This window comes from Haemaphysalis longicornis, unplaced genomic scaffold, assembly GCF_048455015.1.
Source record: "Haemaphysalis longicornis isolate Haplotype H1 unplaced genomic scaffold, Haemaphysalis longicornis Haplotype H1 scaffold_10, whole genome shotgun sequence".
NCBI classification, from domain to species: domain Eukaryota; kingdom Metazoa; phylum Arthropoda; class Arachnida; order Ixodida; family Ixodidae; genus Haemaphysalis; species Haemaphysalis longicornis.
The window spans coordinates 79,497,184-79,512,537 of NW_027526204.1; the positions used below are offsets into that span (position 1 = coordinate 79,497,184).

General features: G+C 46.4%; 1 protein-coding gene and 1 pseudogene across 2 annotated transcripts in view; one reads left to right on the forward strand and one right to left on the reverse strand.

Moving 5' to 3' along the window:
- Window positions 1-15,354, reverse strand: part of LOC144158819 (TNF receptor-associated factor 3-like) — a 323,737-nt gene that overhangs the window by 270,882 nt on the left and 37,501 nt on the right. The window lies entirely within an intron of this gene.
- LOC144157818 (uncharacterized) lies at window positions 12,102-14,176 on the forward strand (annotated as a pseudogene). The gene is made up of 3 exons (XR_013319878.1): window positions 12,102-12,568; window positions 12,963-13,170; window positions 13,769-14,176. The product of XR_013319878.1 is annotated as an uncharacterized LOC144157818 (transcript).

Below are 15,354 nucleotides of genomic sequence, written 5' to 3' on the forward strand. Positions count from 1 at the left end.
TTATAAGATCGTGAATTACGGACAGATGTTCTCCGCTCCTACTGCACAGGGGTGACATCTCTCTGCGCACGTACCAGGATCAATGCGACAAAAACCAGGCCAAAACTTTTCGACCACACCAAAGCTTTCCTTCGCACCATCAGGCAGATATCACTATCAAGGTGTTGTAATAATTCAGGGCCCCAAAATTTGAATATTTTTTTTTAAATCGAAGTCGGCAGCGTATCTAATTCTATGGAAAAAGGTGACTACGCTCACGCAGGTATTATCTAAGGCTCGTACTCCTTTTTTGTTACAACAAACCGTTTGAATCGAATAAATGTGCGCTATTTTCTTTTATATACGAATTAATTCCCCCTGCTTTAGCCTTGCACAATAAATAGTACAAACGAATTGTCACCACACAGTCAGGTCCACTGCAGGACAAAGGCCTCTCCCACTGACCTCCAACTGCTCCTGTCCTGGGCTGCTCGAGTTCACTGTTTGCCCCCGAATTTCTTCGTTGCGGGCAGTCAGAAAAATAGGTAGTTTCGCTTAATGCCAAAACCTCTACTAAGCCACACCTTTCAAGCTCACTCATGGCTTCGCAGTGACGTTCAGCTGCAGGCGCACGGACTGTGTCTTTCTGTCTTATGGCTTGCGTACTCCGAGCTTCGCCGCCCCGGTACCAAAGGTGAGGGTGCAACTGCTGCTGCTCGAGCATCTTATCTCCCAGCGGTGGCTCGGCCGTCCGCGTGGGCGGCTCAGCGCAAGACTGAGTGCCAAATGGTTTACCGGCTGACACATATACTGCAGGCCGTTGCCAGAAACGACAGAAATACCCACCTCCTCAACATACTCTCTCCAGGACCGACGCAGTTACACTACGCAAGCTGCAAACAAACACCTTCCCCCACAATACAATGTACCACGCCATGTTCCCTACAAAATCCGCAGCTACATGTTACTTTTGTCCAAACACGGGAACTCTCTACCACATTACCACTCACTGCCCCAACACCCCTACCCAACCGCGACTCCCCAACATTACCACACAGCACCACAGAGCAGTGGGTGGAACTGCTGGCCAGCTCCGACTCCTCTACCCAGCGCATGCTGGTAGTGAGGGCAACGCGAGCAGGTCACCTCCAAGGCAGCCTGGACTGAGGACGCCTATCACTGGGCGGGCGCCCTAACATTGCTGTCTTGAATAAAGTTTATTCAATCAATCAATAAAAACGCTGCGATGACTGGTTTTGTATGAACTAAGACGATAGGGGAACGCGACGCTCGTACAAGGAAGTGCAGCATTGCCGTCTGGATTGCCTGCGCATCGTTCCCGTCCCGCCATCGAAGGTGCGCCGGCTGGGCTGTTTTTGCGTGCCCTTCTGCGCAAGCGAAGTGACGCATGCAATCATCCGGTAAAGATAGGCAGACAGCCGGCAGCAAAATCTCAAGCAAATGCGGTCTTTCGAGAAGCGCTTCACGCATCGTCTTTGTTTTCGCTCGCCCTAAGTACATGTAGAAGTGTTAAACCCCAGCCATTTCTTTTGTAAACTTACACTGTAATTTTTCTTCTGTGGGTTCTTATTGAACTAGAAGTACAATGTTTAAACGCACTGCACAGCGATGTATAGGCACGTTGCGCTGATGTTTGCATCGCAAGCAGCGGCACCGTTTCCTGTATTCCGGGTTCATTTCCGTTTCCGTTTTCGGGATCATTTCTTGTAGGAAAGATGCCCCGCATATCACGGACTCGGTTCTTAGCATTCATATTACGTAAGCACCGCCGCGGTGGCTCAGTGGCTAAGGAGTTGCGCAGCTGAGCATGAGGTCGCGGGTTCGATTCCCGGCCGCGGCGGCCGCTTTTCTGATAGAGGCGAAAAGCAGAAACGTTCGTGTGTACGAGATTTCGGCGCACGTTAAAGATCCCCAGGTGGTCAAAATTATTCCGGAGCCCTCCACTACGGCGCGCCTCATCGCCTGCGTTGCGTCGGCGCGTTAAACCCCTACAATCAATCAATCATATTACGTAAGTGCCGGCGCCCTGTACTAGACAGCAAGAGCTGGGATTATCTCGAGTTACGCCCGGGCGCCCACACAAAGAAGGCATCTAAGGTAGCGTCATGATAACAAGTCCGAGAAGAACGAACAGTTCAAGTGGCGCAGACGAAAATACGTTCGCTGTTGATATTGTATCCGACCAGTCAGATCGCAGTTAATACAAATGGCAAGGAGGAACCGATTCATCCATCACGGCCGTCTTTCGTTACACCGTGTCTCAGTGTCAACCCCATAGATCGTTGGCACGGCATGCTGCAGGCAGTGGGTGATAACGGGTCGAGGAATTGCCACTCTTTTACTGATGCCCTAGCGTGCGCTACAGACAAATTTAGCAGGAAAAGTGCTGAGATCACAGCGGCCTCGGTCCTGTGAAACGCGCCTATGGGTGATATTCCAATTTCAAATGAAAATCTTTAGCTCTTAACAATCCCTTAGTACTAAACAGACACCACATTCCTGAAGGCTGCGTTAAAGGACCGCTACAACCACATTTTATAAAATTGAAAAATAAAGAACACAATATGTTGTGAGTGCTTTTTTTTATTTCTTTGTGGTTTCTTGCCTCATAGCTATTACGGACTGAACTGTCGCTTCGTCCGACGAACGTCAACATTAAACAGGTTGGAAGTTTCGGGCTCATTTTATCTGAAGGTTCACCGTTCCGTAATGCTATAAATTTTTTCTGAGGTGTAAATAGTTTTTATTACTATACCGACGATCTTACCTGCGTGACATGATTCTTGTCTGTATGCCTTGCAACGGCTTTCCGTGCCCCGGTCGTATACGGCTGATGGTGGCTTTAACAAGAAAACCGATCACATTCTTTTTTTTTTACAGCAGATAAGAGAATTGAATTCAACAACAGTTTTGTATCCCCTGATTGCTGGCTTAAACTACGTAGTTTTCGCGCAACTCGTTTTATATGGTGTTTTTGGCTGACAGTAGAATGCTGCGAGCGCCTTCTACCTTCTAAATTATCCCACTACACGAAGAAGAAAAACAAAAACAGAACGTAGAAAGAAAGCCGGTGACTTATCCTTATCGTTATCCTTATCGGGTCATTAACCCCGCAGTTAATAACCCGATAAACTCCCCTTTGTTTCCAGTTTATTTCGTGCGGGGTGGGCCATGTATGAAAAGAATTGACGGAGCCTCAAGAAACCGACTACACAAAACACGTCTGAAGCTTAATCACTTCAGAACATTGTTTCGCGTTTTAGTGACCTCATCTGTTCCAGTGAAGTCAGGTAGCGATTGCATTTCGTAAGACTTCTTCCTTCTTGATAGCACCTCCCCCTCGGTGCTTCTACTTCTCCTCTGTATTTTCTTACTTATACCAAGGACACCTTCGTATTCTGAATGCCTCCTCTACCAGAGCCTCCAGTCGAGAAGATCCTTGAAAGCAATTTTCCCATGAAAAATCTTTCAGTATGCCGCACTCAGCCCAGTCAAGGAAACACATGGAGTGGGGTACAGACTCAGAATACGATCAAGTTCAGTTGAGTTCAGTTCAGTTTATTATAACTGAATACAAGGGCACAATGCAGGGTTACTGATATTACAGAAAGAGGTCCCGAAGCCTGCCACTGTGGGGAGACCCCTTGAAAAGAGCAGTAAAATTAATGCATTGTAACAATCACAACAGAAGGAACTCACCAAAAACGTACTACTAAATCTAGTATTGCAACATTACACAAAAACTTAAAAAAAATGTTCGTTCATAAAAATAGCAGAAATCTCTAAGATATTCAAAGAACTGCAAAGAGGTATGATGATAGAAATGAATAGCGAAAATAAAAAAAATAAAAAAATAACTGATCAGAAACAGAACAACAATGTCATACGAATTAACCAGCTGTAATGCGGGCTTCTTGGAGGATTAATTTATGAATCAATTTTTTAAGATGAACAAGTTAAGCCATTTTTAGCATAATGGGTAAGTCGTACCATAAATTAATGGAGGCAAATACAACGCTGTGTTTACCATAATTTGTTCTCACTTTTGGGAGTAAAAAATATCTTTTAGTTAACACAGCGTTACGTTGGGGTTAGTCAAATCATTTCTAGCGATTATAAACAGAACAATCTTATCAGTAACAAGTAGAGAGGCGGTCATTATATATTATACCCAGTACGTTTATCCAAAGGGAGGACATCCAGGAGTTGATAGTTTGGTAACAGTGGTGAAGTGAAATAAAAATGCACAGGGTTGTAGGAACGGTCTTCTGCGCTGCGCGCACGGCTGACACGCAGGAGAGCGACGACCACTACGAGACCTCAAGTGGCCGAGGAGAGGTCGCCGCGTGAGTGCCTTGCACAGGCTTCGACGGGGCAGAAAGTGAACTGCGTGAATTCACCAAGAAGGCAGAAGGGGGCGTCCCGATTTGCCAGTCCTGGACGGTCTGCGGGCAAGTCGGCAACTGCATCAGGGCCGGAAGTCCCTTAGAAATAGATGGGAAAATCTAGCGCCGGATCGCATATCGGGCAGTCAGCGGACGATAGAGGACTGATAATCGAGGAAGACCAGTGCCAGTCTGCGTTTACGGGGCTAAGAAGTCGGCGATGCAGTTTAGAGAACTGTTGTCGAAAAAGCGACGGTGTGTCCTGCTTCGATCCTGGAGTGTAGGCTCTTTGATGTGCCAAGTCCGACCTAAAAGAACTGCCACAGGACACCTCTGTATTTCGTCTGGCCGTAGAATTCCTATTGCGTGAGCAGCTTTGAACGGCCCAAGAATTTCTCAGAACTGCTCTGAACAGATAAAGGAGGGTGACCATTCAATTTTGACGCAGTTCTAATGAGTAGCGAAGCAGGAGTTCAGAAAGTAGGGATTAACGACAACATTGCGCCAAACCAGGCTTCGCTAAGTTAGACTCCCTATAGATAAACACGCTAAACTTTGCTACACATTTTTGGCCGAAAAGTGTCCAAGAATCTTGTCCCGCGGCGAACACCTTCAAAATGTGTAAGGTTAATAAACACCATAAAATAAGGGTGTGCCCAGGGCAGCACATATGCGTGGCAGTGTGAATCGGCGGAGCGCGCAGCGTTCAACACAAACAGCCAATACGCACAAGTTACACTTGAAACACAAATGAATTGAGCAAGAAAACCAACGGAATGCAAGCGGTACAAGGACTGCATGCCTACTTAGTAATACATGAGCTGTTCTAGCTTTTATATCCAGCAGAGGAAAGCCCCGTTCGAGTCGCTGGGCTTGTGGCAGAAAACAGATGTTTTAGCGCTAATTTTGAAACTATGAATTTTAGTATAAGAATATACAAATCAACACGCGGATTTGCAAAAACTTTTAATCATGAGGTAGTATTAATGCTCCATAACTTTACAAATTTTATTAAATAACAAATAAATCTTCCCCGCCACCTCAACACCCTTCAAGAGGGTGTTCATTATTTCAACACCGTTTTTCCCTGAAGGGTGTAAAGCCACAAATTAGGGTGTTCGAAACTACGAAAAAGGGCGTAAAGAAAAAGGGTGTAAGAAAAAGGGTGGAAGAAAAGACTACCAACTAAAAAAAAGGGGAAGAGACCTCCATCTTTGCAGGCATTTTGTACCTGTTTACAAGGGTGGACTGAACATTTTCTTCAAGCGGGGGGTGTTATGTGCCTCACGATGTTTAAAGCAATACGAATTGGCATAATTTATTTCAAGTGAAGCTGTTTAATCTTTAGCTAGTTTCAGTGGCGTGCGGCACTGTAAAGGGTGTACCACCGCAGATAGGGTATTATAACAGTGAAGTCGGCTTTCGAGCTTCTTAAAGTGTGAGCACAAGAGGCGTATGCGTATGCGCACCTCTTACTGTACCATTTCAAAGGTAACAGTATTTTTTGGATTCTAAACAGCAAAAAAATTAGCGCAGCTTGCAATAGTGGTGCGAGGCTGGAGAAACAGCATAGCTGGCGGTCGTCCTAGCTTGTTTCCCCCTTGGATCCCCTCGCAGTGGGGGGGGGGGACACACTGGAACAGCCTTGTAAAACCTGGTTAAACTTGGCCTCACCCCTATGCGGTCATCCTAGCTTAGCAATAATATTGCAAAGCTTAGCAAACAAAACAAAACTTAGCAACACCGGAAGACAATAGGTCTACACCCAGCTTCGCTGTTCTTTTTTTGCAACTGAATACCTATTTTATACCGTTTCAACACCTTACTGAAAGCCAAGCGTGTTGCAGTCGGTAAACACCCTTTTCGCCACATGACTATAGTTTTATTTCTTAAGGCTCAAATTGGTGTTTCACGTGCCAAAGCTAAACTTGGGGCATGAGCTGCACCGCATATGGAAACGAGCACTCATTGCATACGAGCAATTTTTTTTTTGCGTTTCAAAATTTCTTGCGAGTACACAAGTATATGACGGGATGTCTTGTTCTTTACTGTGCTATTGTGCATCCAAGAGAGAGAGAGAGAGAGAGAGAGATGAAACGTTTATTTGAAATGAAAGGTCTTGATTTAACTGGGGTAGGCTCCCTCCTTCCAGGGCTCTGTTTCCTCTGCACCAGTCTTGGCCCTAAAGATCATATATTTTTGAACCCTAGGGTCAGAGCTGGCTGGAGCTGCCTCCCATAGCTCATATAACCCGGTGTTGATGTTTACTGTGGGCCATATAATACAACCCCAAGATGCATGGAATAGGGTGGATATTTCACCGCACTTATTACATGCGTTTGGGAATATCTCGGGGAACATCGTCGATAGTCTGAGGGTGTTGGGATAGGTGTTCGTCTGTATTTGCCTGAGAGACTGATGCTCTGCAGCTGTTAAGCTTTTATCTGGTGCAGGAAAGAGAGCTATGGCTTTTCTTTGAATGTTGAGTCGCTCTCCGAAGGTATTGCGGAGAGGGGTGAGTGAGGTAGGACTACTGGCTAAGAGTTTAGTAAGTTATCGCACAGCTTGGTCTGCTCTCTCATTACCCTCAAGCTCATCATGTCCGGCTGTCGAAGTTATGTTTTGGAACTTAGTGACAGTGAGAGGTAAATTTTTTGTGAGGCTTTTGTGGATTCGGCCATTTATAATGTTTTGTACAGCTTTCTTAGAGTCCGTAATTACTTGGAGGCTTTTTCCTTGGAATTCTCTATACCTTACGGCCAATAGAAGATCGCCAGTTCCGGCCTCCTCTGTGCTGGTGTTCGTTAATGTGAGGCAGTCCCTGAATTCTCCTTATTGGTCGACGATGACAAGCAAGGCATTGGTCTTGTCGTAAAAGGCAGCGTCTGTATATACAACGTTTTGGTTTTTTCCAACTTTCTGCATAGGAAATTGGTCCTGGATTTCCTTTTGTCTTCATGCAAGTGGGGGTCCATGTTTCTTGGAATGGGGAGCGCTTTCAATTTCTCTCTGGCGGCGTTGCTGAGGTCTTCTTTGTCGACAATTGATTGTACACCTTACCTGGAGCCTACTCTTTGCAGAATGGCCCTGCAAGTTCTCGTCTTTTGCAGCCTTTCCTTTTGTGAAACAAGGGTAGCTTCACAAATTTATTTAAAAGTGGTAGACACGCCGAGATTCATGATTTTTTCTTTTGCCGTGTGGTTGGGAAGACGGAGATCCGCTTTGTATGCAGTACGCAATATAGTATAGGTCTGTTCCTTTTCCTGCATTTTCAGAGAGTGGGAAGGCAGAATGTAAGCAAATCTGCTTACTACTAATGCCTGTATGATACGCAAGGTTTCTTCTACCTTCAGTCCTGCTCTCTTTTTGATTATCATCCTAACTATCTCTGCAATTTGCAGCGTTGATTTTTGAATTTTTGCAAATGTGAAGTTTGCTCCGCCATTGTTTTGAACAATCGTCCCAAGGATTCTTAGTTTATCTGTCTATGCTACTTCGTGGTCCCCAAGCTTGATTTTTTTCTCCCCTGGGCTCCTGTATCTGGCGTCGTGGACTCTGTAAACTTCAGATTTTTCTGGTGCGCACTCTAGGCCGTTATCCCTTGCCAACTTTTCCACCCAGTTCGCGGCTTCTTGGAGTACCTGTTCCTTTTAAGCCAAGGAGCCTTCAGTGGCCCAGATGGCTATGTCGTCGGCGTACAAAATGGAACCTATATAAACCGCTTGGATTTCGAAGCCTCTGCGTACGCCGCGACGACAGCCGCTACGACGGAACGCCGTGTGGTCCTACTTGGGTCCAGCGAGCGAGCTACAACGGCAAGGCGAGCCCTTCAAGTGCCCGGCACTTAAAACACCCGGGTGTACAAGATTTCGGTTCACGTTAGAAATCCACAGAAGCCTTCCACTAAGGCGTGCCTCATCGCCTGTGTAGCGTCGGCGCGTTAAACCTCATAATCAATCTAAAAGACGCTCGTGACAGAAAAATAAAAGAAAACGCATGAAAAAATACCTTGATAGGGGTATTTCCAAATGTTGTTACTGCAAACAATGTAGGCGCTCCACGGAACAGTTGGTCAGGCAATTGAAGACAGCTACTTCAACAAAATTGGTTCAGCAACATAGTGTAAACAAACTTTATCAAATTATACCAGACAAAAAGGCTTCCCTGCTCGAAAGATACGCGATTTGTTATATTATACCAACATCCTGAGAGAAAGGAATCTTAGGTGGTAAAAATTAAAACAAAGAGTTGTAATTCATTCATTCTAAAGAGTCATTATATTTTATGTCGAAGCTACAGTTCACTAACGGGTGAGTTACCGCTCACGTTTATTACATCGGCCATGTGGAGAAGCGCAGGCTTGTACAAAAAATGGCTGCGGCTTATCTGAGTTATACCTTGGATATGCAAAGCAAAAGCTTGGCTTAGCCTGGTTGAGTCTTGGTTTCACTTGGTTAACCTTTTATGTAGCTGTATTGCCAAGTACGTATCAAAACCGTTCGTTTCCGTTCGACGCTAACAGGACGAGGCCGGGCGAAAGCAGTGAACTCACCGTTCATCTTCCCCGGGCGCGAGACGAGTCACGATGGCCGAAACGACCCAGTTCCCCATGCATGGGAGGCTGCGGGGGTGGTCGGCTGCCGGCGCAGCGGCGGTGGCGAACGCCGCTCTCGTGCGGCGCAGAACGACTGAAAACGTGGCGTTGTGCGCAGCGCCGACAGCGGGCCGGGAGAATCACGTGATGTGGTTCGAGGGGTGTGTCGCCGGGGGTGTGTCTCCGGTCAAAAGGTCACCTTGCGCATCCGCCACGAAATCGCTGGACGAGAGTAGTAATGCTTCGCTTTAAAACATCCGAGCAATTCTGCTTTGTAGATGTGGGTTACCAGCGGATCTCTTTGTTGGCTCTTGCTTGGCTGCTAACGTTCGCTCAAACCCCGCCGTCGCGTGGGGAATGCGCTCAAGAGACTGTAGGCACGCCAAAGGCTTGCGCTTTCCGCATCGTGGTACGGTTAATCCTAGATATAAGGAAGTTGACAATATTTTGCATTTTTTTCGTTACATCCAGGTTTTCCTTACTTCCAGATTTAGAGTTAAACCTCGCGGGAATGAAGCCGAAACGAAACCAATATGCTAGGCATCAGTGATGCTGAACTCACCCTTGTTCAAGGATACATTTCACACTAAAAAGCTACGTGATTTCGCGCTTGCTGCTACTACACGGCCCCCGAATTCCCGAAAGGTGTAACTAACTATCACTTTTGCTTTTTGATACTTTTCGGCGCCTTGACGTGTTTCAAGGACCAAACTTATGCTGAAAGCGTGCCTTTTCGCGAACTTCATGCTCTTTTCTGCAGTCGGAATTGTCGTACGGATGCTAGCTCGGACACTGCGCCGGGCGGTGATGTTCTTCTTTCTCGCCGGCAGAGACGTAATTCAGGCAGCAGAAATCATCTGCGAAATCATACCAGAGATATCAGGGGTACACGCGCAACAACTCGCCGACAGGCAGACCTATAGCATCCAACCGCCCCCGCACTCACACGTGGAAACGCGCGAGAAATATCGGTACGGGCGAAATTCGCTAAATTAGTGCATTTGGCCAGCCGATTTTTCAGAAAACGGGCAAGGAACCTTGACTCATCAGCGTAGCGAATTCGTTACGCCAAGGTTAACCGTCGCAACTCCTTCGTTAGATAGAGGTGGCAAAACACATGGCCTTCAATGAACTTTGGAAATGGGGAATTGAAAATCTTCGTTAAATCCAAAAATTCGTTACATAGAGGTTTGTTAAATTCAGGTTTAACTTTATTTTGACTCCCGATGGGCATCGTGCTTTCGCTTGTAGTCCGCGGTCCGAGAATGGCGCTTCGCCTCCCGCCGGGGCGTTCGCACCGATTGCCGCCTTTCACTCTAGGCATCACTGTGTAAGGGGAAAGCCAGCCTAAACATTTCTAGCTTACATCAATCTACTTAACGTCGACTTCACAACTAAAGACGGTTGATTGGCTGGGAAGATATTTTTCTGAAGGAAACATACGCCTTCTGAATAAAAACTACGCATAAATTCAGAGAATTGTCTAGTAATGCGTAGCATTCTTATCCCTCCTGTCTGGAGCAAGTTTTTTACATCTAAATTGATGGGAGTTTCGAAAGTCTGTCTTAGAACTTATATATATATACGCAACGATGATTTATTTCTGCCAAATATGCGTTTTTGTGTAAACGAGGCGCGTACACTGTTCGCCATTTCCGATATTGTTTTTTTTTTTAATGCAGAGCATTTCTTTAAAGGAGCCATGAAGACAAAATACAAGTTGGGTGTATTAGAAAGACTGCTCAGTCCCGATAACAATGATACCAATATCATCGCAATCTTCGAACAAATAACGGAGATATTAAAGAAAACGTGTGAAGCAGTCGCAACCCCCTTGCCAATTTCCCGCAACTTTTCTATGACGTCACGGAACCTTGTTTATGCGATTGGCGGCCGCCTAATTGACCTGTCGCGACGACACATGACTGGACGTGTGTAATGGGGCCTCTAGTTCCATTTGACCGCATCACTTGAATGCTAGCGGGCAGTTAACGCACTGAAAATTATGTTTTATTGTTGGCCCGTATGACGTCATTCTTGCTCATAACACGTCACTGTGGCGCAAAATTTGAAAGGTTTTAAATACTTCTTGCTTTTTTTCGTTAAAAAAACATCTTTTGCGGCTGTAATGGAGCTGAGTGAGATACTGAATCCTAGTTCTTTAAAATTAAACGAAGTTGTATTTTCTCTTCATGGCTCCTTTAACTCACGATGTCACCCGGCGTTGTCGGCGTTGGCGTGCCTCGGCGTCCGCAACAGCCGTTCCAGGTGCGCCCTCTCCCCCACTCCTCCTCTCCCGCATCACGCTACCCTCCTCGTTCTCAACAACAGGTCCGCACCCCTCCCCCTACACTATATAAAAAAATAATACTTACCGGCGCCTGGTTTCAATCCCACGACCCTGCGGGCGGAACGCAAGGTACATGGTGTCCTACCCACTGCGCCACAAAGCCGACACAGAATGAAAGGCTACGAACGCGCCTTATATCCTTGACTTATTCAAACTACGTCAAGAAGCTGCTGATACAACGCATTCACTACCACCAACTCCCCAAACACTAAACGTTTACGCAATACACCCAACCCCTATGCGACGCATTTATTCGAGTCCCCCTCGCGGGGAGATGTTTGTTCTTTGCTTTTTTGGTTTTTCAAAACTCTGTATGGCCTGCATTTACGCTGTTATAACGCTTAAAGGTGAATATTTGCATTTTTGTGGAAATGCAGAGAGTTCCACGGCTCGTTCATTTCGGTATTTGTTATATTTCTGCAATTGTGGATGTTCTGTTCGTCCTATTAGAGAATTTTAGTATAGCGTTTAGCCGTGGCGTTAATGTTTGCGCGCCGCAACCGCAAAGGGATAGCGCCTCGCTACTCGACAGAACCGCTGCACGTTTTAGTATTGCGGAGCAACGCCACATAGCGCGGAGCGCACGGTAATGCGCGCTGCGCCATCTAAAAGACAAATTGTGAAGTAGCCAAGCATACAAGCCACGTAGCTAGCCATCGGCATCCATGCCAATGCAAAATTCGGTCCAACTGAAGTTGCTTCCGTTCTCCTTGTCGAACATCTCGCGTAAACAAGTGCACGTGTTTCATCTTGGGTTGTGACTCGCTAGAGAATGGCGCCTACGAGTATATTGCACGACCCGTACTACCTCAATACCCTCAGTTGGTCGGACGTTGAGGCGCTCATGATGAGAAGCCTCCAGGTTGTGCCGAGGTGCTTCGTGTAGAAGCGCGGGCTGATGAACCTAAGCTTCATGCCCGACAGTGTCTTTAGGAGACAGTTCCGATTTGCGAAAGATGACTTTCCTACGCTACGCCAGGCACTTGGAATCCCGAAGACGGTGTCGAGCGCGCAGGGGGTGAACATACCCGGCTGGGAAGCCCTCTGCATATTGTTGCGACGACTGGCCTACCCGAACAGGCTGTGCGATCTTGAACTCTTTTTTGGTCGCCACTCTTCGGTTATTTCCAGCGTTACAAACATACTGCTTGAACGCATCGACAGAAGCTTTGGCACTTGCTGGACGATGTTAGCCAGCTGAAGTGGCTGTCAGCGACAGATTTAGACGAGCTGTCCGAGGTGAGCTGGCATCTTACTATACCTAATTTCTAACTTGGTGTGGACACAACTTTAATTTTTATAACCGGAACCAAGTGCAATACAATTTTCAGGCCTGCATATCCAAACGACGGCCTGTAGTTATGTGTGTGGAGCGGATTCGCGCATTAAGGAGCGAAAGCTGCGTCAATTTTTTTTTGTGCTTCGTGAAATTATACTTCAATGGGTTATACGCTGGCCTTCGGTAATTTTGGTATATGAACAGCGTATATGAACCCATAGTACGATGTCGGAGACCGTACCTCGGCGCCATAAAACAAGCGGGGCTATCTTCCGTTTGTACTCGTTGTTACACTGGGCGACGTTTGTCATAATGCTTTGTAGTAACTGTGTGCTGCTTCATTCTGTTTCTTAGGCTGTCTACAACACGGGAGCGCCCCTGCGGAACTGCTGGGCCTTCATTGATGGCACTGCCAGGCCCATCTGCAGACCCTCCCAAAATCAGCAAGAATACTTCTCTGGGCACAAGCGTCTGCACGCTCTCAAATATCAAGCACTGATGTGTGCGAATGGGCTGATCTGCGAGCTCGACGGCCCATACCCTGGCAAGCGGCATGATGCCGGTATGGATCACATTTCACTGGAAAACCTCTAGGATATACATTGCGCCCATAGGCAACAGGCTCATTTGGCTTTTAGTTTTCAAGTTCCAGCCATTTTGATGTAAACATGCTATGCAGTACCAGCTTGAGGGGTCTGGGTGATTCGTTTTCTTTCTGATAGCACTTCACTGTAATTCATGCAGTTGCCTTGTAGATTTTTTTGGCAGTTGGTTTCTGTGCGTATTTATACCATGTGCGCTCCGCTGAAATGCATGCTTCATATTTGTCTTGAGGAACTTGAACAACAATGTATGCCTGGGTGCCAGCTTTAAAGTGCCCAAATTTTTTATATGTATAGTGCAAGCTCTTGAGCCTGCTGTCTACGGTCAAATGTTCAATTACAACCAACAGGCAACAACAAAACGAACTTGCAAAGTGTGGAGCAACCACTTTAAGGGACCATGCAGTGTGCACCAGTGGCACCACTTACCCATGCAGTCTCTCTTATTAGGCATGGGGTTAGTAAATGAACAGGCTGGGAAAGCAAATGCTATGTAGCAGTTGCTGTTTTTTTTGTTTACGTGTTTATATCTTACACAAGGATTGCATTTTGTTCCAGGAATTCTTTTTGAGAGCGACCTGTACAGCAAGCTGGAGCGCTTGGTGGGCGAACATCACTACGTCATCTACGGCGATCCTGCATATCCCCTACGGCATCTCATCATGAAGCCATACGGAGGCTCTCATCTGACTCGAGAACAGCAGAATTTCAACTCTGCCATGAGTACTGTAAGGCAGGCGGTGGAGTGGGGATTTGGGAAGGTGGTGTCAGAGTTTGCCTTCCTTGACTTCAAGAAGAACCAGGAGTTGCTTTTGCAGGCTGTGCCGAAAATGTACAGAGTGGCAGTGATTTTAATTAACTGCCATGCTTGCATGTATGGCAATCAAATCTCAGCCTACTTTGGCACGGAGCCACCTTGCCTGTACGACTATCTGCATCAAGGTAGTGCCTAAGTCCTGAGTGGTGTAATAGCTAACCTCATGAGTGGTTCTGTACCTGCTGGAATGGAAACCTGCTGGGATGGAAAGGAAGCGAGGTATCTTTCAAATAAACACACAGTAACCTTTATGTCGTTTTAGTTTTTTTTTTACTTCCGCCAGCACCGTCTTCATTACATCAAAAAAAGCAGCCTGGTTGGCAGCATTGTGGCGTCGCTGCTCCCCCCGGTCGCGGCGGTCTTCTTCTCGTGCTTTCAATTCTTCAAGGCGAATGGCAGCCTCCTGCTGGAGGCGCTCCCTCTCTAGGACCAGCCGGTTGTTTTCCAGCTCCAGCCTCTTCATCTCCACGGCGTTTTCCTTATCCCGCAACAACTGCTCGTGGCGCCACCTTTTTTCCAAAAAAGCGTGGTCTGCGCTGAGGCGTGGCTCCCTTCTCTCTGTAAAATTAGATTTTTTTATTTATTTATTTACAAATACTGCAGGCCCTATTCGGGCCCAAGCAGGAGTGGGTACATACATAGTACACATACATTAATTGCAACTACCGCTAACATATATTTGATTAGAAAAAAAAAGTGCTTCGCAATTCGGAACATGGCAGTAATACAGCAGTAATAAAATGTGCACACACATCAATGCAACACAATACACAAGAGTAATATAACAGTAATAACATGTACACACAGCGATGGAATACACAAAGAAAATACGTACTACACATAAAATGAAAAACGAATGCAGGAAGCAGCTGCCTTCACTGCGGGAAAAAAAAATTTATTGGTCAAAGGAAAGGTTGTTTGCAAGCTGAATGAACGATTCTGTTGTATTAGCGTTAACTACTTCTTCGGGTAATTTATTCCGTAGTGAAATTGATACAAGGCAAGTGTTAGCGAAATGCAGCAGCCAGACCAAACTTGTTGCTTACTTCGTGCAAAATGCCGCCTTGGGGTCTCGTCGACTGCCGCTGAATTTGGAGTGTCCGGTGGCACGGTTCCTGGCGGGTCGCACTGCAGCGATGAGTAGTCGCTTGCGCCAGGGGCGTCATACTCCAGGTACAAGGGTGGAGATGGAGAGTTCCCACCTCCAAGAATTCCATAAAGGATGTCTTGGGCTGTTTCTGAATGGGCTGAAAGCCCCACAAATGTAATGTAATAAGAGGTATTTACGTAAGATTTTGTATCTGTTCCCAGCTACAACAATAATTCC